The following is a 24,100-nucleotide window of genomic DNA, read 5'->3' on the forward strand; positions in this document are numbered from 1 at the left end:
CTCATCACCCTCACATTTTTAAAATCCAACTTATTCTCCACTTTGATTTTAATATGCCTCCCTCATCATTTTGTCTCTTATTCTAAATATTTTATTACCCTCTTTTCTTCAACATCATCCTTATTCTTGACTTCTTTCCATTCTTCCACCGGCGCACTATTTCAACATTTCCTTATTGTTAATAATTTATAATAAGTATAGCCTTCTTTTTCTTCTTATTCTCTCCCATTATTCTCTATTATTAGTTATATATATATATATATATGGGTAATGGCCGGCTGTTTAACATTGGATGTGTATTATTATATTATCTCTTCCTTCCTCCTTCCATTATTCTATTACTTTCTTCCCTCTATTCCTTCTTCTTCTTTCCAGCTCTTCACTAATAATACATGTATATAATTGCAATTGGTGTATTGGCAATTATGAAGGACAGCTTGTGCGTGAATGTAGGTGTGCTAGCTTATTGAGTCAGGAGAAATATATATTAGTTACTAACATGATTGTGGGAAACACAATGATCACAAGGAATAACATCATGATGATAGAATATAACTTTTCTTCCTTATATTCTTTCTTCTTCTTTCTCTCTTCTTGGAGTTCTTCGTTTCTCCTTACCGAACACAGTGAGATAAGCTGAGAGTGAGAGAGATTGAGTGACTGAGAGAAGGAGAATTGCAGAGGGAGAAACCGGTTCTGCCGTAGCCGTGCGTGACCCAGCCGACCCGGCGTCGACCCAGGGGCAACTCCGACGGGTTCTGGCCGTGACCGGCGAACCCAGCAACCCGGATTGCCAAGCATCTCATTCCTTCCGAACAACCGAAGCGTGACCAAACCCAGAACCGGATTCTAGCCAATTCCCCAAATGCGAGACGCCAGTGGACACCAAGAAGACCTGATTTGGGCCATGTTTCCAGTAGGCCAGAAGAACCTACAGATTTATCCAACCCAATCTAATCTGACCTGCAAGCCCAACCCAACAGCAATCCACAAACCGATTTCAGCCCAGACCCGCAAGCCCATCAACCCAGTTTCAGCAGCCCAAAACCCATAAGCCCCACAAACTAGTTCTAAACCAGCAACCCACAAGCCCAAAGCCCAGACCGAAGCCATTAAACCCAGCAGTAACCCAGACCCACTGAGCTTGACCCAAACCCGGAACCCCGACCCGCCGGCGACCCGCCTCCGGCGACTTTTCCGGCATAGCCTCCGGTGACTTTTCCGGCAGTGTCTCCGACCACTTTTCCGGCGACTTTCCGATGACTTTTTCGGCTATTTTTCTCGGCGACCAAACTCACCGTTTCGCTGGATTTTCGAGTGAAAATCCTTAATGTGAGTTTCTAAGTTTTTAATTAGCCTAAAAGTATATATTTTCATAAAATCAAGTAACTAGTATATTAGAATATAACTTTAATAATTATAGAATTGAATATTCTTATTATAACTTATTTATGTATATTATATTTTGAAAAATATATATATACTCTAAAGTATTGATTATGTTTGATTATTGATAATTAATGAGTGATGTTGTTTAAACTAAGGGCTTGATTAATTATAAAACTCTAGAATTAAAGAACGATTTCATGAGTTTAATCATGTAATGCATTGTTTTAGAAATTGAGTATTATGGAAATTGAGCATGCTGTATTATTATGATTTCTCAAATATATTGGTTGAAATAATTGTTAATATGTTTTGTTAATTGGTTTGGTAATTGGATTGATGTTCCCTAAAAGTGATTAGGTTTTGTTAGAAAAATACATAGGTTTCTTGTTGGTTGATCTCTCTATGCTATAGAGAATGATATTAAGAATTTTAGATTGTACTCGAGTGATTACTTGAGACCTAGATTAGATGTTATTCCAAAGTATTGATTTGCTAATTGATTAAGTAAATATTAAGTTTTAACCATGTTGAGTGTTCATAAATGTAAGTGATTTTCCAATTAATAGATGATCGCTTCTATGTATGTGTCTATGTATAAAAATAGAATTCATGTTGAGGCATGAGTTTCTAGAAAGTAATGATATTGACCTTGTATGCACATGTATATGTGTTTGATGCAGATGATGAATTGAGACAGCACAAAAAGGGCTGTAAGTATTTTTATACTTACTGAGGGTAGCACTGGATTTCAGTAATGTTGTGTTTATGTTTTATTTTAATTGGATGCGTGTGACTGATTATTGCATACTGTTAATAATCAACCTATTAATATTGGGCGCGACGTCTCCCAAAGGTTCATGATAGAGTTGAACCGGAAACAATAATAATCATATTGATTGGAACGGCTTTCAAAGTACTAGAGGAGGGAGGTCTCCGATAGTGCGAAAACAAGTTAATTAAAATGTAATGTAGAGGGGACGGCCTCGAGAAACACGATTAAACGGGGGGACGTGCCCTTACAAGAGAGGAGTGTAATCACTATATAAACTGTTAAACTTTGCATGAAAAACTATCACCACATCATTATGTCATATCTGTTCCTTAAAATAACGCATAAATCATGATGTTGTTGAAAGACAGTTAGCTCACTTATGGGACTATGGGATTGTGGCGGTAACCACCTTCTCATAGATGTTTGCGCAGGTACTGAAGATTATGGATTGGATTAACTGCTAGCTTAAGAGATTTAAAGCTGTGTAGTTAGGATTTTAGTACTTTGTACTCGTAGATATTTGTACCATTTGCTTGTAATATGACTAGACATTTACTTGTAAGTAATAAGTTCCATGCATGCTTTAGTGTCATATGTGACATATGTTTCTTTATAAATAGTGTAAAGACTTTTAATGTATTTTCTAGAAGATGTCAGTTAAAGCTCTGAATATATCGTAAGGGAATTGTCCCTATCAGTGATGTTTAAAAAAAAAGATATTCGTATTTTTCCGCTGCCAGATTTATCAACTCTGAATGGTTAATGACACGTAATTATCCAGATATAATTACTTACGTTTTTTTGTAAAAAGCGGGTCGTTACATTAGTGATCTTAGCCATATGCATTCCCGACTTGCTTCATGAATTGCAATCATTTCTGAGTGATTTGAAGAAGTAGCAACAAGTGTTTGCCTGACAGATCTCCATGAAATAGCAGTACTTCCACATGTAAATAGATATCCTGTTTGAGATCTACATTTATGCGGATAAGAAAGAAAACCCGCATCTGCATATTCAACTAACTGTGAATTTGAACCTCTTGGATAAAATAATCTCATGTCAGTTGTTCCACGAAGATAACGTAAAACATGTTTGACCCCATTCCAATGCCTTCGAGTTGGTGCAGAACTGTATCTTGATAGTAAATTAACTGAAAATGCTATATCAGGTCGTGTGCAATTTGCAAGATACATGAGTGCGCCAATTGCATTAAGATATGGTACTTCAGGACCAAGAATTTCTTCGTCATCTTCTCGAGGGCGAAAATGGTCTTTTCTCACATCAAGTGAACGAACAACCATTGGAGTGCTCAAACGATAAGCTTTCTCCATGTAAAAGTGCTTCAAGACTTTTTCTGTGTATGTTGATTGATGAACAATAATTCCATTTTGAAAATGTTCAATCTGTAAGCCAAGACAAAATTTTGTCTTTCCAAGATCTTTCATCTCAAACTCATTTTTTAGATAAGTGGCAGTTTTTGTGAGCTCTTCTGGAGTCTTGACAAGATTTAAATCATCTACATAAACTGCAATGATAGCAAATACAGATTATGATTTCTTAATGAAAACGCATGGATAAATTGAATTATTCTCAAATCCTTCTTTCAATAGATATTCACTAAGACGATTGTACCACATGCGTCCGGATTGCTTTAACCCGTATAAAGTTTTTTGTAGCTTGATAGAATAAATACTTCCGGATTTGGAATTATATGCTTCAGGCATTTTGTATCCTTCAGGGATTTTCATGTATATATATTATTATCAAGTGATCCATTTAAATATGTTGTAACCACATCCGTTAAACGCATATCCAAACTTTCTGTAACTACCAAGCTAATAAAAAATCTAAATGTAATTGCATCCACTACAGGGGAATATATTTTTTCATAATCAATACCTGGTTTATGCAGGAAACCTTGTGCAACAAGTCTTGCTTTGTATCTCACAATTTCATTTTTCTCATTACGTTTTCGTACAAATACCCACTTGTATCCAACAGGCGACATACCTTTAGGTGTTTGGACTACAGGTCCAAATACTTCACGTTTTGCAAGTGAGTTTTGTAGATGGTAGAAGTGGAGTAGGACAAAGATTGCCAGCTCTTCGTACACAGAGGTACAGCTGCCTGCTTTAAAGAATTTCATGAAAATCTTAAAAATGTCCACCATCTTGTTGGGAACACTTAAAATGTCCACCATCTCACAGAAAACATATATTGGAAGCGAACAAGATGAACACATCATTACATCATTAGAACAAAGTACAAAATATACAAGAAAAGTAAACCATCTTCAGCCTTTTCATGGCAACTCAAGACAAATAATTTCTTACAGATGTAAAACCACTAGACTAGACTATCTCATCTCAAAAACATATGTATAATCCCGTGATGTACATGTTCACGAAATGAAAGAGAAGTGTACAAATTTGTTGTCTTATTGGAGAAAACCAATATGGTTATGTCTACTGACAAAGACGATTGAACAAAAAAAATTGAATACAAAACAGTAGTGAAAAAAAACCACTTAAATTCAAAATCTTAATGATAGGGCCCTGTCGTGGACTTAGTTTGTAAAAAGGAAAAGGATTCTTATTGAAAAATGACTCGACTTTGGATAGGAGCTCACCAGCATACAAAGTGTTTGACGAAATCACCCCTCTGTTGCTTCCCATATAGAAACACCACCCGACCCTTGCATCAACTTACAATTCTTACCACAACCAACGATAGATAACAATCATAACAAACAATAATGACATCAACAGTTGACCTTATCACTGACACTAAACAACTAACAACTTGTATAAATATTCTTCTGATCCTTCTATTCCTATCATCTAATATTTTCAAGCATGCACAAAAGAGAGCTCTTATAATAGAGAAGTTTCTGTTCCCTTTTCTCTTCTAGCTGTGTGGAGCAAATTCACAAAAAAAAAAAGAAGAAGAAGAGAGAATTGCTATGGCTACCTAAATATCTTATTACACGGCTAGGAAATGGAGGCATTGGTTGCCTCCACTGTGTGAAGCAGTCTTTGATTAGACACTACTACTAAAGACGGAATAGACAACCACTTAAAATATATATATATATATATATATATTACACGTTTGCAAACCATTTCTCGTGAATGGATTTTTTTTTTTTTTTAGATACATGAGAAACAGATTACGACAAGAAATAAAAAACATAATAAGACCTGGGCAACCCAAAACAAACCTAAGAATGAAATTAAGCAGGGACAATGCTTCCAAATATGCGGGTCCTTTAACTCGAGGCACGAATGCTAGAAAGCCGGGGTCACCATTGAAGGTGATTTGAAAAGTTTACTGAGTTATAAGGACTCAAACACCATAACAGGGGTGAACATGGAGAGAGGAAAACAACAATTAAGCTCAAAAATACAATCACACAAATACAAAAACAGCATCAGCAGATTGGATTGGATGGGAACCATCCCTAGAGGTGCGTGAGAACCACGCACCGCCCAGGGACAGCCTCTCAACAGCAGGAACGACTGAGTCATTTGGGACCATTGGAGGTTGAAGCGGAAAAAGGCGGAGAAAGTAGGTGGTAGCTCCACGCGCCGGTTGAGTAGAAGAGCAGTCTGGCACATGGAAAGCACGCACCAACATTCAAGTGGCGGCGAAGGCAGAAAAGACCACCGGCGAACTCCAGAGACGCCGAAGAACCCGTTGCTGAGGAGCATGTCTTGTAATAGGGGATGGAGGTAAGTAGATCTAAAACCAAAGAACCACAAAACACTAAACTTGAAAAACACCAAAACACGGTGGATGAAGGGGGATAGGCCGACGATCTGCTGGTTGAAGGAAAGCGAAAAATCCGTACAAAGCTGGCTCGGTGGAGATGGATCCAGTGTAGAGCTAGCTCTGGTTTTTGAGAGGGAACTCTCAGTTTTATTGGGTTATAGTGTAGTAGTTCCCTCCCATGGAGGACACACAGCAGAAGGGGAAGGGAGTCGGTGAGCAAAAATCTAATTCTAGAGAGAAGGGAGAGCTTCTCTCTTTACAGTCTTACTGAAAGAAAAAGTCATTGCGCATGGATTTTGAGCTCTACCTTTTCTCTCTCGAGCTCCTTGGATTTTGAGTTGTGGCCATAGCTCTCAAATTCCGATGGTCAATTGAGAGAAAAGAAAGAAAGAAGAGAAAAATTAGAATGATAAAAACTTTCTATTTATAAATTGACAAGATTACTAACAAAATTCTTAGAGAAAAAACAAACTACGGTCTCGTTTAGTTTGTAGAATAGACCATTATTATAGAATGATATAAACAATTATTCTACCATTTAAAAACCCAACTCCCTATAAAAAATCACAGCCCTCATAGCAGCAGAAACTTTAACAACATGGCCTATGATATACATTTTTGAAGCCAATAAAGTTGCTAACACGACTTCGAGTCTATTTCTAACTATCACACCGATAGTTTTCTTTTTTACACAACTACTTCCTAGTTAACTGAACCCAAATAAAAGTATAAGTAAATGAAATGCTTATAAAAAAAAATAAATAAATAAAAGAATGAAGAATATGTATACGACTAAATCGGAAGTAAGTTTGCTACCTTTTGTCGTGTCCATCTGTCTTTAGCACAGTAGGTAATCATGTGTCGACAGCAGGTGTCGTTATATGTACAACTAATCATTAGATAGTCAAATATATATGGCTTTGGGTCAATGATTAGAACACTCAACACCTCAACGGAAATATTCAAAAAAAAAAAAAAAAAAAAACGCCTCAACGGAAAATCTGGTATTTTATTATAAAAGTTAAACTTGATTATGTAGTACTTGTTGCGTACTCCGAATAAGGCCAGGGTTGGTGAAAAACATCAGACAAACCCCACCATGGTCAACTGGATAAGATCGATCACATGATGAACTAATTAACTAGTGTATACAAATTTGTTCTAGAAGCTGGAGGGGTTTTCTTTTGGAACATCTAACTCATTTTTCTTTTATATCGATCTCACCAATCACTTCTTAATTATTACTATTTAAACAAAAAATCAACAAAACTCATTACTAACTGCATGCTGTCATGCAAGTGGATGTAGAAATTAAGCAGAACATTTTTTTTTTTTTTTAACGTAATTATTGCGTCTATCTAGCTTGGTCATTTTAATATCATGCATGCATCTTCGGCGGCATGTAGAAACTAGAACGTATCCACAAAACAAAACCTTTTGACCTCAACTTAATTGACACTTAAAATTTTGTCGTTGAATTTGAAGACCATTATAGTAAGATCTAGACAACCCATATATATATATATATATATATATATATATATATATAGTCTGCATGCGAGCCATAAACATACAAATATTATTCTTTTTAAAGAAGCCACATGCATTACATACCCCAATTAAGGAAGCGACAAATTAAGCAGACGAGAAACTTAACCATACCCCTAGCTAGCTATGATCATAGACTAGGAAACGAAAATAGCACAAATTAAACGTACACATTGCCCGCACCAAATTAAAACATACATAATAAAACCCCAAACCATCCAATCAATGTCGGTCTTTGACGTAAAATCTACACAATTATCCGTTGTCCGAAAAGTACCGTAGAACGACAAATCATGAAGAATCTCTGTCCAGTTCCACTTTTGCACGTGTACTCAAGGATTTTGATAGTATGATCTCCTTGCCTTAACTTATTAGCTTTAAAAAAATCACGCCACCCTCGGCCGGTGAGATAAGGTTTGCCATCTCTTATAAGGAAGACCATTGTCAAGGGATTCAAGCCAGCATCACGGAAAGAAATATCATATTCCTTTTTACAATTAGCCTGTTCACTTTCATTTGAAGGAGAACCAAAAGCTTGGGGACAGATTCTGTGAGCAGCTGAGCCCGTTACGTAGAGTCTAGAGGATTCTTTCTTGTCATTTTCTGTCAACTCCCTGACGTACACCTCTTCAGGGTCAAAATAATCACTTAGTACTACTACTGGAGCCATGGTCGAATTCGCTTTCTGCCGATACTACAATTAATTTTCAAATCAGAAGAACAAGACAGATTAGTGACAAAGTAATATGTGAAGTGATTTTAATTGAATAACAACGTTTTCTTTCTATTTTTAACTTTTCAACCGTACGTACATTGCAATCAATTACGTTGTGTTCCTTAAAATCTATACAGATATAGAAAGTCAAGCTATGAACTGAAGCATAAGCTACCAAGATATCCATGTATATATAGTAGCAAAGCAATCATATATATCAAAATATGAAATAATGTAAAGCATCGATCTAGAAAAGATGGATGGAGAGACACTCTCGTTCTCGTACCAATTGATAAACGAATTAAGTGGCCTCTAATCCGTAAGTAGTCGAATGTACGTTTTGCAACCTTACTTCGATCTCTATTTATAATAGCCCTGTGGGCCTGTGGCCACCTAACCCGACGTCAAATCATGCATATGCGTTTGCAATGAGTAGCAATAGGAAAATTTATTTGTCAAAAGCCAAAGCCAAAAGGTGCATGTAATTTTGTATTTTTGCAATGAGTAGCATTAGCAAGTGACCGTACAATTAATTTTGTCGGCGGGCCGGGCTTCTAGAATTTAGAAACCCATCAGCATCGATCTTTAACCATTCGCACAACAATCGGACTTACGGACAGATTGTAAAGCAGTAGACCTTTTTCCTTTTATTTTCCAATTAAGCACTTAATGTTAAAGTATTAATTATTAAATTAATATACTAAATTCATGCTGTCGATCTGCTATCAATCATACAAGCATATTTTCTAATGTACAAGGAAAATAAAATACAAAAACTAAATTCGATCACGCTGACGTACATGACTTACAAGTGACAAAATAATGAAGCGCACGTGTGGTTGGATATATAAAACCAAACCAAAGGATTGGGTCTTTGTCATCAACTCCAAAAAAAGTTGAACATGCACGTCCATTACAAGTTACTAGTACTCCAACCATGATTGATGGCTTTTTGGTCGGTTCTTTTGTGGGACTTGAGAGCATTTTTAATGATTTCTTTAAATTTTAGCTCAAAAATTTATTTTTTTCTATTTTATTTATTATTTTTAAAAGGGTTCTTACGTACGTTAAACTCTCTTTATATTTTTCTATTTCAACTAAATATTAATATTTTATTGATTTTAAGCAACAACTCTTAACAAATGAGGAGAGATTCTGACAAGAGCCAAAATTAGAGAATTTATAGAGAACTTCTTGGAGTGAAATTTTTTGAATTTTTCACCAAAGTTTAGTGAAAAATTTGAAATAAAATGCTCACTAAAGATGTTGTGAGTTCATAAGATTACTTGGGTTTATTGACCGGCTCTATGAGACTATGACTTTCTTTTGAAACACCTGTGGACACCATTGACTTTGGTGGAATTCGATCTCTTTCTTTCTTCCGGTCGTAGCCTATGACAAAAGAATAAATCAAGTGCTTTTCAATACCAAACACTTTCTTTCTTTATAATTTTTCGATTTTTGCAATTACGCCATTAAAGCCATATATTTGACTATCTAATGATTAGTTGTGTAACAGTACCTGCTGTCGACACAAGTTCGGCTGAATAGGACAAAGAACTTTACACCCAAAAGAAAAAAAAGAAAAAAAAAAGAAAAAGAAAAAGAAAAGAAGTAGCAATGTGGAAGATCTAACTGGTACTCCACGTGTGCAGCGCACAGACCTAATTAAATATTACTTTTTAAAGTTTTTTAATTATTATTTTCATAAAAAATAATAATAATATTTTATTAATGTACGTCGTGTGCTGGCTATGTTTGGCAACGCCATGAACGTGGTTGTACTTTTTTTTTTATTTTTTTTTTCAATAACAATCGCCATCAAAATATTTTAATTTTTTTTTTTTTTATATTACATCAATAATTTTTTTGTTACTATTTAAATAAAAAAAAAATCACTACAATACAAACTTTTTTCACTTTTCTATATAAATTCATTTTACTTTATATCACACCTATCATTTTTTACTAATTCAAAATTAATAACTCCATACTCTGATTTGTTCCGTCACTTGCCAAACAAGGCCAAAGATATTAGTGCAAAAGTCAATGCTGCAAATAATTTACTTTAAAGCACTAGTTAAAATTGCTCTAATCATATATATAATAGGGGAATCAGTAGGAGGAGAGCCTATAATCGTGACAAGTGGCTTCTCATACAATTGACAAGTGTTCTTATTTTTGTGTAAAAACAATTTTTTACTCTAGAAAAAAATTGTATCCTATTTATTTTTATTTTTTTTTGTAAAAACAGTTTTATCCCTACAAAATAATTGTCATTTGTACTTGCCAAACAAGGCCAAAGATATTAGTGTGAAAGTCAATGCTGCAAATAATTTACTTTAAATCACCAATTAAAATTGCTCTAATCATATATATATATAGTAGGGGAATCAGTAAGAGGAGAGCCTATAATCGTGACAAGTGGCTTCTCATACAATTGACAAGTGTTCTTATTTTTGTGTAAAAACAATTTTTTACTCTAGAAAAAAAATTGTATCCTATTTATTTTTATTTTTTTTTTATGTAAAAACAGTTTTATCCCTACTAAATAATTGTCATTTGTACGTGATATTTTCTCCTCCTCCCATGTGGCATTCTTTAGTGAAACGTTGAAGTCAGATTTTGGCAAAGAACAAAATAATTGTTTGTAGACTTCGTTTTGTAATTTTGCATATGTATATTGAAAAATAACCTAAACACCGGCCACTCAAGAATTTTGTTTGACTCATAACCGATGCCACCATTTTGGGGCGAAAGGAATCCCTCTCAAACTCCACGAAAAACTCAAGTATTGTATTATTATTAATACAATACCTAATCTTATTTCAATTTTAAGATGATGCATTGGATTAAAAAAAAAAATTAAGATGATGCATGAAACAATGAATCGCCAATTGATCTGCAACCAATGATGGAGAGAGGGGGGGGGGGGGGGGGGGGGGGGCAGTGGGGGCCATGCCCCCCCCCCCCCCCCCCCCCCCCCAACTCTTGAGAAAAAAAATAATAAGGTAAAATAATAAAATAAAATAAAATAAAATAAAAAGGTTTTTTTTGGCCTATAATAAGAAATTTTTGTGGCTCGATCCTTGGTCTCTTCCCTTTTATATCTCTTTAACTAGTTTCATCTCATTTGGAACGATAGTTTCATTGTCAAAAAATTTTCTTTTAATATTTCACGGGTAGCAACGGACATGCATGTCTGAGAATGCTAACAATGGAAGGAATTTTACAAAGTTGTAGAGATTTTGTTCAAAGTAAATGAAAATGGTTTAGTAAATCAGTGTATTGGAAGAAGACAAATGTGGATTTGAGGAATCGCACGCCTGACAAAGTTCAATTTTCTAAGGATGTGTGGCCAAAGATAACATGAAATGGAAATTCATTTCAATATAGCTAGATGGCATTAGAAAAGTCTAGAAGATATGTATTTCATTTGTTGTGTTGCGTTTAGCATAATTTGTTTTGTGTATAATATAGTGTGTTTTGTATAACAGTTAGTGGGCTATTGTGTTAGTTAGAGTGGGTTGTTCTAATAAAAGAAGTAAGAAAATGTTAGTTTTAAGAGCCATGTCATTCAAGTAAAGTCTTGCGAGAACGTCGAGAAACACATAATTCATCTAACTCAAATTTCTCAATTTTAGTACAGAAACTGAGATTTTTTATTTTTATTTTTTTTCTTTCAAAAAACTCTTTTCAATTTTGCTTATTAATTTTTAATTTAAAGGGAATAATAAAAATATCAAAACTGGGTCATGTTTAATTTACTTAAAATTTGCCTAAATATATATTCATACTTTAACCCTTACTTAAGAAAAAAATTTATTTGGCCCCCTCCCATTAAAATGTCTGGCTCCGTCCCTGCCTGCAACTCTCATAAATATATAGTGGTTTTTGTTTGTGTCGAACAATAGCAAAAATTGTGGTACCCATACACTCATACGTGATGTTTTTTTGTTTGCTTTCGTTCGCATTGCCTTGGATTATGTATCCAACAGGCAATGCCCACAATATAATCCTATCTCCAAAATCTTATGAATTTTATTGAAATAGAGGAAAGTATACAAAAAGACAATTTTTTCTATTGTATTAGTATTTTTTTCATTTTCAATTTGTTTTTATTAACTGTGGTTCTGTTCCTCTGTTTCTTCTTTTTGTTCTTATTTGCAGTTCTAATTTATATATCATTTTTAATTTTTGTTCTAAAAGTAGTTTCTTTTATGTTATATATATATATATATATATATATATATATATATATATATATATATATATATATATATGCAAAGACGGTAAAAAAAAAAAAAAAAAAACTCTATTTCAAAGGACTTCTTCCTATACCTATCAATTTCTTTGGAATAGGGAAAACTATATAGAAAAGATATTTATTTTATGTTATATTAATATTTTCCATTTTTCATTTTCCATTTTTTTTTATGATTTTCTTCTTCCTTTCTTGTTATTTTTTTCCCCCTTATTTTTTCCTTCTAATTTACATATTATTTTTCCTTTTGGAAATTTTACATTGAATTCATTAAAATTATGGTGAGAGAGAAGATTCTAATCAGAGTTTTTTGTATGAGGTATAACGATTTTTTAATTTACACTGTTATTTATTATTATTTTTTTAGAATGTAATACACATTGTTTACGTACTTAATTGATCGACGACATTGCTTTCAAGGTTTCATTGGAACGAGAAAAATTATACATAAAATACAGTTATTTTCTATTATATTAGTATGTTTCATTTTTCGTTTTTTGTCTTTATTTTCCATTGAAATAAATAATGTTCTCACTTTCTTCTTCTCTCATATAAGTGGTTTTCGTTTGCTTTCTTGGAACAGGGAAAATATATAGCAATTAGTTAATTTCCATTATTTGAGTAATTTCTCTCTTCTTTTTTTTTTTTTTTTTTTTGTCTTTATTTTTTGTGGTCAATTGGTCATGTTAGTTTTGTTATCATTTTTTGTTCTTTTTTTTTTTGGTATAATTTATATATTATTTTTATTTCTATTCTAAAAGTAGTGTGTGTGTGTGTCTATATATATATATTATTTTAACATTATATATGCAAAGAATGATCGTAAAAAAAAAAAATCTATTTGACATAACTTATTGCTATACCTAGAACCAAAGAAAGTAAACCAATATATATATATATATATTCTTTTTCTATTATATGAGTATTTTTTCGTTGGTCGTCCGTTTTCTTTTTCCTTAATTTTATGTCTTAATTTATATAAAAAAGAATAATATTCTTTTTTATTATAAGAGTATTCTCTGGTTTCTGTTTGTTGTCTGATTTCATATTTTGTCCTTATTTTATGTTCAAATTTATATATTATTTTTGTTCTAAAAGTAGGGTTTTTTTTTTTGGTTTTTTTTTTGTTTTTTTTTGTTTTTTTTTTTGTTTTTAACGTTATATAGGCAAAGGATGGTCGGGGAAAAAAAATCTATGTTAAACATAACTTTTTCCTATACCTATGAGGCTATGAATTCATTGGAATCAGATAAAATATCAAAAATGTCTCTTGCACAACAATTGTGTAACTGTTGTGCAAGAAACAAGAGACATGGGTTGGATCCTTCGTGGAACCTATGTGGTAGGACCCATATCGTGAAACCCACCCATGTCTCTTGATTCCTGCACAACAATTGCACAACTGTTGTGTAGGAATCATGTCCCACAAAATATACAAAAAGAAGAAGACGATTATTTTTATACCATATGAGGATTTTTCTTTTTTCGTTTGTCATTTGTTTTCATTTTTTGTCCTTATTTTACGTTCTAATTTATATATTATTGTTTCTTTTTGTGCTAAAAGTATTTTCTTTTATAATATATATGTGAAGGATGGTGAAAAAAAAAATCTCATTTTGACGGGACTTCTTCCTATACCTATCAATTTCATTGAAACCGGAAAAGTATATAAAAAATACAATTCTTACGTTAATTTGAAATTGCCCTCAATTTTAAAGGTGCCATGTATATAATAATAAGAAAACAATATTTATAATATTGACAATATAATATTTCGCTTCATGTTTGGTGATTTATAAATTGTTAATTATTCATTAGTTGATTACAATGAGTGTGCGACGTACCACTGCCTGAGTCTTTAGACATTGAGGATGATCATGCTTGACAGATTTTAGTTTCTCTATTAGCTCTTAAATTCCATGCTTATAGACTTGATAAATTTTAAGTAACATTTTAATACAAGTTTTTTTTTTTTTTTTTATGAATAAGAAAATTTATTATAGACAAAAGAATGAGTCTGTACAACCAAAACCACCTAAACCCACATTACAGACAGAGAATATCTATGAAAAAACACCCAACACACTCAAACAGCCAAAACAAAACACACCATCAACAAAGAAGAACTCAAATAGAGCATGAACATCAATATTCCAGCTTTGGCAAAGCCAAATGTTCTCCATATTCTTCTGAAACTTCCCTTTCCCAGAAACTCGATATCGAATCTCCCAAAAAATAATCTTCGAAATCTGCTATTCAGTTTTAGGCTGGCCCCCAAACTTTAGCTCATTTCTCTCCCTCCATTTACTATAAACCGTAGAGCTGAGGATTAGGCGACAAATAGTCCCTAACAAAGTTTTCTCCTTCCAATCAGTACAACCTACTGAAATCATATCATCCCAACTAGTAGGGGAATTCAAAATATTACACATTTGCATGCAACTCTTCCAGATTCTGGAGCTAAAACCACATGAGAAGAGTAAATGGTCTCTACTTTCAATACTTTCAATACTTCCATGGCAGAAAACACAAAGAGTATCACCCCTAAAACCCCATGTCAACATACGGTCACCAGTGATAAGTCTATTATGCATTGCTAACGAAAAAATAAAAGCTTGTTTTGGAATAGCATATTTATGCCAAACAAGAGGCCACCAGATCACATTGTTTTTCTTTCTCCTCAAGTGATTCCAAGATTCTGCACTAGAATAAACACCTGTTTTAGAAATAGTCCACACCGGTTTATCTATAGCACCAATAGGAATTTCAGGCAACCTACTTTGGATGATAACAAGTTCCTCCAAGTTATAGCAATATTATGTAAACATTATCTTGTTTGTAAATATTGAATACAAGTTATAGCAATGTTGTGAGTACACTATTTTGTTTGTTTTTGTGAATTCCTATATTATGTAAAAGGTCTCTTGAATTAACGACTATAAAAATTGAATACATGTGATTTATTTTGCTTCCTTACGAAATAATTTACAATATACGTTACATATTTTGTTTTTTAAATTAAATGTAGCATTCTAATAGAATAACTTAAAACTTTTTATTAACCTACGTATCGAATTCGTAGTTTAACTTTTTATTAAACTATGGGTTTATGACCTGCACCTATTTACATTAAACTCAAACTATATAACTTTGTATTGTGTTCGTACCGAATTTGTAGGTCTTGTCAAAAATTGCAACCTTATTAATAATATAGTTCAAATGAATTCAAGACCAAAAAAACTTGTTCAAATAAAAATCTTACTGCTACTATGCCCAAGATAGGCTAAGGCCCAGCAGGGGGACCTAGTCTCCTAGAAGGCCTATAAACGTCTCGTGACTCTCATCTTCTCCTTGTAACTCTGGTATGCAGTCCTACACACACGACTTCCCTCTTGAAGGGGTCTCTCTTAATTTTCTCCCTCACGTCAAATATACTGGGTTGACGCACGATGGAGCAGACCTCGAGAGTGGGTGAAGCACGGTGGAGCAGAACTGGTGCGTTTCAACTATGAGGCTCTAAGGTGGTGGGCTCACGGCTGGGAGAGACCAAAGCTAGGTGAGATTCCGTTTTCTTTCTTCTTTATGATTTTGGAGTATACCCAATTGATTTACAGTTAGTAAAGTTGTTTTTGGAGTTTTATTGTTATTTGGCCAATTGGGTTGATGTGGATTTCGGTTCCTCCTCAAGATATGGATTTTGGTTTGGTTTCCCTTTGAGATTTAGGTTTGATTGGTTGGTTGAAGAAGCTCTCTAACCGAATGGTGTTTAAAGGAAAATATTGTCGGTTGTCTATTGATTTGATTTTTCCCCTGTTTTGGTTGGAGAGGACCGAATTGAATTAAGGTTTTTGATTTGGGGATTTTTGGGTCTTGATCGATTGGTGTTTTATTGTTTGAGATTTTGGTTTCTTGGTTGGTTATGTAGCCTGAAGTAGTGAGGATTGATGAGCTTCATGTTGGCTTGATTTCGGCTATCGAAGAAGGGATTTTGTTTTGGTTGTCTATTGTCTATTGAGCTTCATGTGCTTGCATTGTTTTTTTTTCAATGAAAAAAGCTGGCAATTTTTTAATTGTGATGGCCATGTTAATTTGCGTTTTTCATGTCATGAATACACGTAGATGCAGAACTGTCAAACAAAATTATGTTAAAATCTTGTTGATGCACTTGAAGCTTGTGATCACCCCCTTCTCTTGACAGCCTAAGCTTGTTTCTTGAGGAGCTCTTTGTATTTGCAAATGAGTATAACTAGATGAGTGTAACTTGTTTGCCATAGTTTTGGTACTCAGCAGAGATTCTTGGAAATATTCTACCTCAGTTGTTGCATATTTTGTTGGGTTTGAAATTGGGTGAACTCAATGGTAACATTATCATTAGACATATTTATTCTTGACTTTGTTTCCCTGAACCATCTCTTGGTGCATCTGTGAAATATTTGTGGATTTTACTTGATTCAACTTTCCTTCTTAAAGTGCTGTAGTATCTCATCCACTCTTATGTTTATTGCAACCTGTGCATCTGCTGGCATCATAGTCCTTATTGACAATGACCTTGGTGTCTGTGTTCAAAACCACTATATGAAATTTCAAACTGCTACGGGCATGGCTTAGTTGGTTCTCTGCCTTATCATATTTTCTACTGAGCTAAAAGAAAGAGAAAGAATATAGAAGCATTTGGACCGTGAATCAAGACCTTGTTTAATAACAATTTTTAAGAAAGAAAACGTGTAGCATTTATCTGCCTATACGTGGATGAATAAGAAAACCAAACGACCAACACATAAAAGTACAGCCTATCAATCTTTGATTAGACACCACTACTAAAGATGGAATAGACAACCGCTTAAAATAAAAAATTAAAAAAAAAAATGTCACACGTTTGCAAACCATTTCTCGCGCATGGATTGGATTTTGAGTCGTGGCCATAGCTCTCAAATTCTGATGGTCGATTGAGAGAAAAGAAAGAAAGAAAGAAGAGAAAAATTAGAATGATAAAAACTTTCTATTTATAAATTGACATGAATACTAACAAAATTCTTAGGTCAAAAACAAATCACGGCCTCGTTTAGTTTGCATAATAAACCACTAATATAGAATGATATAAACAATTATTCCACCCTTTAAAAACCCAACTCTCTATCTAAATCCATAGCCTTCATAGCAGCAGAAACTTTAACAACATAGCCTATGATATACATTTTTGGAGCTGATAAAGTTGCTAACATCACTCTCAAGTCACTACAAAAAACTTGTAATTTCGCTACGTAGCTACAGTACCCGGTACTGTAGCAACGTGGCTATTTCGCCACGTGGTGTATTACACACGTCGCTATTTCACCACATGGATAATCCAACACGTGGCTAAATGTTTTGCGTGGTAATTTGCCACATGAATTATTGCCACATCGTCAATTAGCCACATGGCAAATACACCACGTTGCCAATTAGCCACGTGGCTAATTTATTAATTTTTTTTTTTCATTTTTTAAAAATTTTGAAAATTTAGCCACATGCTCTATTTTCCACGTTGCCAATTAGTGACGTGGCAAATTAGCCATGTGGCTATTTTTTATTTTTTATTTTTTTTAACGATTTGAAATTTTAGCCACTTGCTTTATTTTCCACATTGCCAATTAGTCACGTGGAAAAAACCAAGTGGTTAATTTATTACAATTTTTTTAATTTTTTAATTTTTTTTTTAAAATGTAAAATTTTAGCCATATACTTTGTTTGCCATGTCGCCAATTGGCCACGTGTGGCCAAGTAACCCAAGTTGCTATTTGCGCATATATATATATATATATATATATATTAATTAAAAACCCCAAAAGGCCTTTTTGGGGGAAGGGAGGTTCGTGTCCCGCGCACGTCCCCTCAACAAGCTTTTTGAAACTTAAGTTTAAAATTCTCTAACTCTCTCTCTCAACGTGGACGTAGATAAGCCTTACTATTTTTTTTTTTTAGATCTCAACTCTCTCTCTCTCTCTCTCTCAACTTTGAATAAAAACAAACTCTCTCTACTCTCAGGTCTCTCTCGTTATTTCCCAGGAACATTTTTTTTGCTCTCTCGTCTCTCTATCTCACTCTCTTACATTTTTTTTTAGTGTTTTTTTTTTCGGTTACTGTAGACGACGACTAACCCCCGCTCGGTCGCCACCACCTGTGTAACGACCCACCCCCAATGACACAATATTGTCCGCTTTTGGCTTTCCAAACCAGACTTCCCATGAGGTCACCCATCCTGGGATTACTCTCGCAAAAGCATGCTTAACTGCGGAGTTCTGATAGGTTCATAATCATCACGGCTTTAAAACGCGTTGTGCTATAAATGGTGCATTTATACATATAAGCACATCCTCATTCACAGGCGATGTGGGACGTCACAGTCACCCCCTCTTGGGACCTAGCGTCCCCGCTGGCGACCCTCTTTGGGCTTGTGCACGCTCCCACCATCTCAGGCTGAGCAATGGCTCTGATACCATTTGTAACGACCCACCCCCAATGACACAATATTGTCCGCTTTTGGCTCCCCAAACCAGACGTCCCAGGAGGTCACCCATCCTAGGATTGCTCTGACAGAAACACACTTAACTGTGGAGTTCTGATAGGTTCATAATCATCACGGCTTTAAAACGCGTTGTGTCATAAATGATGCATTTATACATATAAGCACATCCTCATTCCCAGGCGATGTGGGACGTCACAACCTGGAGAAGCTCGTTTTCGTCGTCGGTGACGAAAAAACTCGCCGAATACGCTGGCCCTCGCCAGAGATCCAATGAGTAGTCTCTCTCTATCTCTCTCACTCTCTCTCTCTCTTGTGTGGATCTCTCTCTCTTTTATCCCTTGATGTTTCAATGATGCAGTGATTGAAGGATTTTGGTGTTTTGTTGGTAATTTTTTGGTAATGCTGTCGACGGAAGATTTTTGGTGGATTTTTTGGATTGGATTTCATGGGGAAGGAAGGGGAAGATTTCGCCGGCCTTAAAAAAGTTTCCGGCGAGGAAAAAAAAAAGTAGTTTCCGGCAAAAGAAAATACCGGTGAAAAAAAAATGAAGTAGTTAGCGACGTGGGTTAGTTCCACGTGGCTAAAAGTGCTTATTTTTCTTTTTCTTTTCTTTTTTTAAAAAAATAAAAAATAAAATGCATTTAGTCACTTGTAAATGACACGTGGCTAAGTAACCACGTGTATAAAATACACATTACAAAGTGACATTTAATAACAACCGGATTAACCACGCAGGACCCACGTGGCTAATAGTTAGCAACGTGGATGTCCCTCATCCACGTGATTAACGGCATGTGGCTAAATATCAAATTTTTTGTAATGAGTCTATTTCTAACTATCACACCGATCTCTTCTTTTTCGAAAACTTATCCACAACAACATCCTAGTTAACTTGACAAAACCCGAAATAGGAGCTTTTCAGCAAATGACCACCTTGATTAATCATAATCATTTCCGGTTCGAACAAAGATTAAAGTCTGCAATTTCAAAAATCCAAATGCTTTCATTAATGAATGACCTGAATTCGGTCATGTGAGCTTTTTTTTCTTTTCTTTTTTTTTTTTTCATTTTTGAAAGACTCAATGTTGCTCGATGGCTCACTTAGATCGATCTTTGAAATGGCCGGAATCTTAATCCTCAATCTAAAGACGGAAAAGAGGCTCACTGAAAAGAAAAAAAAACAATTTAGCAAACCGGCCATTTGCCGACGTGGCTCCCTAAAAATACCTACCCCTCATGGTCATTGGTCATGCCATGAACAAATCAGGACTGGGATTTCATACAGATAGATCACACCATGAATTGTGACGACCCCCAACCCCTCCTCTCCCCACCATAATCACCAGGGAAATAGAAAATATGAACCAGGGACACGTGGGCCATAAACTGAATTAATCCAAAACTCAAAAATATCACATTGCTGTGCAGACATATGTAGTGCCTAAAGGCATAAAATCCAAAGCAAAGGAAAACACTGGACCAACTCCGCATCCACAAATTGATACAACCAAAGATATAAGTTTGTTAACATTCACAAAGCCAGCAATTTAGGGGAAAAAATGGCTCAAGGGACTCGCATATCTTGATGAGAAACTCTGAAAAAAACCAGAACAGCCCAAAATCTACTCGAATGCGTCATCATCATCATCAGGAAGGGGCTGACTAGCAGCAGCAAGAAGCTCAGTTTCATGCCTGTGGAAATTAATCACCAACAGAGAAAACAAAGGTTACAAGGAAAAAAAAAACACCAAACAAATCAAGAGCAAGGAAGAGCACAAAATTCCACCAAGTTAGAAATATTGAGAAATGCGTTTGCAAAGAAGGATTTAAGAAAACACGGCTGTAACTTTTAGTTTCTCCCATCAATTTGGATTGATCAATCAAAATTAAGAACTCTTTTGATCAGACTTGAAAAGTGATTCATAACTCGAAAAGGATTAAAAAAAAAAAAAAAAAAAAAAAAAAAAAAAAAAAAAAAAAAAAAAAAAACTGACATCAATTTTAATGCACTAGACCTGATGGTTGAGGTAAAGGAATCTAACATATGTTACGCAACAATTAATATTTACGGTAACAAACACAAGGATATAACAGAACCACTCAAGTACAGCATGCAAAGAGAATAGCAGTTAAGTTTAATACACAATTCTGGCAGTACCTATATCAAACTGATACAAGAAAATACAGGAACAGAGGATTAAGTAGCATCTATATAACATTTATAAATATAGAGAAGTTTCTTGCAGAGGAAACGGTTATTAACACCATTAAAAGTATTTCTTGCTGAAAGCCACCTCAAAAAGGCATGGTTTTCACATGAGAAAACCTAGGACAGACCATGCAGATCACAGTATTACTTGGTCATGCCTTCTTTAGCCTGGCAGTCCTCATTAACTGTTAGAGAGAGAAATATAGTTATAAGAGAAGGCTTACAGTTGCTGAGCAGCCAAGTCGATTTGCACTTCTGGGGGAGCCAGGGCAGGAGATTCAACAAAATGAAGATTAGGGTCCCTATAACAAGAAGCACATTACACAGTAAATACTTGAAATTGCATTCTGCAGAATTATCGTGAGCACGGAAAGTAAAAGGGGGAAAAGCTTCTCTATCAGAAATTAATGGGTCTTTACCCTGCAAGCTTCCTAGCAAGGTATAAGAAAGGCTTCTCAAAGTTATAATTGCTCTTAGCCGATATCTCATAGTACTGCAAATTATTCTTCCGGTGGAAAGTAACCTGCTTTGCCTTCACCTGCCTGTTCTTCGATCATAACAAAGAACAATTGGGATGTTTTCACACACCCTGGAAAATGACAACAAAGGAAGTGGCCATGAGACCCAATAATGCAAAGGAACTAAAATCTAACAAGAGATTAGTTAAGGGTTTCTGAACAGACCTGCAAAGATCCCGGTGCCATGTGGGAACGTTCTTGTATGTCAGCCGAGCGGTAACATCAGACATAATAATTGCACATTGCCCATGGATGCTGCCCGATGAACATGCTTTTTAAAACATTATCCGAAGAAGCTAAGCATGCATATTTGATTTCTGAGAGTTTATGGACCGAAGTGAAATTATCGAGTCGAGCACCAAAAAAAAAAAAAAGAGGAAAATTAGTTCAGAACATATTGAGGATACTATCATAATATGTTTATAAAAAAAATAAATAAATAAATAAATAAACTTTACAACAAACACAGACCTTTAAATTTTCCTTCCCTCAAGAAGTAGAAAATATTTATTAAGGAAAAAGAATTGTGGTTTGGAGTTGGTGGTGGTGGTGGTTGTTTGGGGCATACAAACTGGGTGGATGAGTTCACAAACTACACATAAGAAGCATAAGCAAACCATGTTTGCCTTTATTCATCTGCTTACTATTTTCCACGAAGTTTGAGAATTTCTTGTAAATATAAAAAGCTCATAAAATCACATCAATTCCTCAATTCCTAGAGTTACTTAATTTTTGATTCAAAAACAAAACACAACAGCTTGCCATATATAAATCTCAAAAAGGCAAAACGATTCTAAATACTATTACATGTGAATCGCTGCATATAAGCAATTAAATACAAACACTAAACAGGGACAGCTACGAGGTAATGGTGCGCTGAATATGGCTACAATTAATTTGAATAATAAGTTAGATATAAAGAATTGCCCAAAATTATTCTACAGATCACTCACTAATATCCATCTCGAAGACCACCAAACTTCTCTTGCCCGGCGCGCGGCCGTGTCCCAGCAGTAGAAACGAATTTTCCCAGAGTTGGTGAAAAAGTCCAAAGGATGGACGGGTCAACTGGCCCACACACGGTGGTAGTATCCATGTGCAGAGGTCCATGAACATCCCCAGACTAATTCCCGGCCGCTCAGAATCAAGACGTTGAATCGCAGGCTTTTCACCTGGGTGGCTGGCCCCAAGAGGCAAGTAGCACCATGAGGACTCGATCAAGGGACCTCATGAGAATTATCCCCTAGAAGCCCCCAGTCTAACCACTTGGCTAACCCCTTCGGGTTGGTTTTACTACTTCCTTAATGCCAAGGAAACGGTAACTACAAGATATCAAAGATCAAAAGCCAACAGATAAAACCTAAATTCATCAAACTTACGTTCGTATTTTTTCTCAAACTCCCCAGTCAGATGCCTTTTCACAAATGTTGTTTTTCCTGCATTGTTCAAACGATTGAAATCCAAATAAGCAAAACGTACAATACTAGAAGCCAACCGCTTCAACAATCAAATATGAGTACCCAAATAATAACAAATTTTAGAGCAATAATAACTACCGACGGAGTTTGACCTATTTTCATAAATTAATACAAATTTTAAAAATATATGTGAAAATGAATAGGCTTTCACACCGTCCTATCATAATTTATTTTTCATAAAAATAGTAATTACACTAATTAATATAAACAAATTATCATAGGACAATTTCTCATCGAAATTGACTAATTAACCTTTCTTTAACCGTTTTGTTCGACATAATTCTTTTTTACTCATATTCATTTATTAAGGATATAATTCTTTTTTACTCACTTAACCTTTCTTTTCTCGTTTTATTACACATTTTATTCTTGAATTAAGGTGATTTTTCTCATGACCAAGCACTAGACCAGTATCAAGGAAAAAATTAACAAAAACATTAACAAAACATGACCGAACATCATATTGACTCCACAAAAAAGTGACTAAGCACCGGGCCGATGCCACATTGGGAGATCAATCACAACATGATCTAACACTATAAAACAACGCAAGTGTGATTTCCACATGACTAAACACCTGATCGACACCATGGGAAAATAGACAACAACATGATCGAGCACCAGATCGACACCACGTGTGATCCCACAAACTCCAACCTAAATATTTTATCTTGAATCCACTTGAAGATTTTTCGTCTCAAAACTTGCCTTGCTTTCTATTTATGTGAAACAATTCTTTAAAAATTCCCTTGGCCAAAATGGGGGTAGTCGGCCATCCCCATAGTGGCCAAGGGGTGGCTCAACCACCCCTCCTCTTCTTCTTCTTCTTTTTTTTGTTAAAAAAAAAAATTAATTATTTTATTATTTTTATATAATGTCACGTGTCAATCTCAACGATTAACAGGTAGCAGACCGTTAATTTTAGAACAAA

General features: G+C 34.8%; 1 long non-coding RNA gene and 1 pseudogene across 1 annotated transcript; one reads left to right on the plus strand and one right to left on the minus strand.

Moving 5' to 3' along the window:
• Positions 1–279: 279 nt before the first annotated feature.
• On the plus strand, positions 280–2,482 carry LOC133870269 (uncharacterized). The gene is made up of 2 exons (XR_009900668.1): positions 280–1,332; positions 2,070–2,482. It is a non-coding gene; the product is annotated as an uncharacterized LOC133870269 (long non-coding RNA).
• Positions 2,483–21,372: 18,890 nt separating this feature from the next.
• On the minus strand, positions 21,373–22,749 carry LOC133871436 (GTP-binding nuclear protein Ran1B-like; annotated as a pseudogene).
• Between the last annotated feature and the right edge of the window lie 1,351 nt (positions 22,750–24,100).

The sequence above is a fragment of the Alnus glutinosa genome, chromosome 6 (assembly GCF_958979055.1).
Source record: "Alnus glutinosa chromosome 6, dhAlnGlut1.1, whole genome shotgun sequence".
Taxonomy (NCBI): domain Eukaryota; kingdom Viridiplantae; phylum Streptophyta; class Magnoliopsida; order Fagales; family Betulaceae; genus Alnus; species Alnus glutinosa.